The sequence below is a fragment of the Cervus canadensis genome, chromosome 7, assembly GCF_019320065.1.
Source record: "Cervus canadensis isolate Bull #8, Minnesota chromosome 7, ASM1932006v1, whole genome shotgun sequence".
Classification (NCBI taxonomy): domain Eukaryota; kingdom Metazoa; phylum Chordata; class Mammalia; order Artiodactyla; family Cervidae; genus Cervus; species Cervus canadensis.
In genome coordinates this window covers 72,205,541-72,207,401 of record NC_057392.1, presented here as the reverse complement: position 1 = coordinate 72,207,401, position 1,861 = coordinate 72,205,541, and the positions used below count along the sequence as shown (strand labels likewise).

The 1,861-nt window shown below is 44.9% G+C and overlaps 1 non-coding gene across 1 annotated transcript; it reads left to right on the top strand.

Annotated features, from left to right (window-relative positions):
* The first annotated feature begins 551 nt into the window (after nucleotides 1-551).
* On the top strand, nucleotides 552-641 carry TRNAY-GUA. The gene is given in 2 exon segments: nucleotides 552-588; nucleotides 606-641. It is a non-coding gene; the product is annotated as a tRNA-Tyr (tRNA).
* Nucleotides 642-1,861: the final 1,220 nt, after the last annotated feature.

Genomic DNA, 1,861 nt, shown 5'->3' with positions numbered 1-1,861 from the left:
CACGGCAAGTGGTTCTTCACATTAAACATGATGATAGAAAAGACAATTATGTTTTCATTTACCCCATGTGCTACCAGCAAAGTTGAAAGGTAGCCTGAAATACTGAGATGTGAATGTAGGTACAGTTCGGCACACTCCCTTCCCTGTGCTGCGGCTCTTTAGTCGCTAAGTTGTGTCTGACTCTTTGTGACCCCATGGAATGTCGCCTGCCTGGCTCCTCTGTCCATGGCAAGAATGTTGGAGTGGGTTGCCATTTCCTTCTCCAGGGGATCTACCCAACCCAGGGATAGAACCTGCATCTCCTGTCTCCTGCATTGGCAGGTGGATTCTTTACCACTAGTGACACCTGGGAAGGCCCTTGAAGAGTAATTCCACTCAGAAACGTCTCAGTAATACTGGGTTGTAAAAGTACATCCAGAAAGCAATCCCTAGTTTAAAATAGCCAATAAAGAATCAATCTTCCCTATTCTTATTTACTGGCAGCTGTTGCAAATCCTGGCTTTACAACCTCCTTTTATTAAGTCCACTAAAAATTCATGTACAGTGCAATACCTTCGATAGCTCAGTCGGTAGAGCGGAGGACTGTAGTGTGAAGCTTCTCAGGCATCCTTAGGTCGCTGGTTCGAATCCGGCTCGAAGGAGTTGACATTTTGGACTTCCCTAGTGGCTCAGGAGGTAAAGAATCTGCCTGCAATGCAGGACACCTGGGTTTGATCCATGGGTTGGGAAGATCCCCTAGAGAAGGGAATGACAACCCACTCCAGTATTCTTGCCTGGAGAATTCCATGGACAGAGGAACCTGGTGGGCTATACTCCATGAGGTCACAAAGAGTCAGACATGACTGAGCAACTAACAACAATGCATATACAATATAAATAGCTTTCATAGGGCTATCAACTTGATTCCAAACACATGTGGGATATGATTCATGGGAGCTAATACACACATAGAGACCTTCTAGGCAGGTCTCATCATAGAACAGGATGAATTTTAAGAGAAATAAGTTCTTTTATGTGTCTGGAAGCCCAGACATACTTGTTGTGCTAACTAACCTTAGAGTGGCCAGTGCACACAAATTTCCCCCAGACAGCTCTGTGGGAGACTGAAAAAGAAAAATCAAGCCTGAACCTCCACATCCAAGAAGATTTTAATTAAAACCAGGTTTCTGGAGAAGAGTTCAGTTCAGTCACTCAGTCGTGTCCGACTCTTTGTGACCCCATAAACTGCAGCATGCCAGGCCTCCTTGTCCATCACCAACTCCCGGAGTCCACCCAAACCCATATCCATTGTGTCAGTGATGCCATCCAACCATCTCATCCTCTGTTGTCCCCTTTTCCTTCTTCCCTCAATCTTTCTCAGCATCAGGGTCTTTTCCAATGAGTCAGCTCTTCACATCAGGTGGCCAAAGTATTGGAGTTTCAGCTTCAACATCAGTCCCTCCAACACCCAGGACTGATCTCCTTTAGGATGGACTGGTTGGATCTCCTTGCAGTCCAAGGGACTCTCAAGAGTCTTCTCCAACACCACAGTTCAAAAGCATCAATTTTTCGGCGCTCAGCTTTCTTTATATTCCAACTCTCACATCCATACATGACTACTGGAAAAGCCATAGCCTTGACTAGACGGACCTTTGTTGGCAAAGTAATGTCTCTGCTTTTTAATATGCTGTCTAGGTTGGTCATAACTTTCCTTCCAAGGAGTAAGCGTCTTTTCATTTCATGACTGCAATCACCATCTGCAGTGATTTTGGAGCCCCCAAAAATAAAGTCAGCTACTGTTTCCCCATCTATTTGCCATGAAGTAATGGAACCGGATGCCATGATCTTAGTTTTCTGAATGTTGAGCTTTAAGCCAACTTTT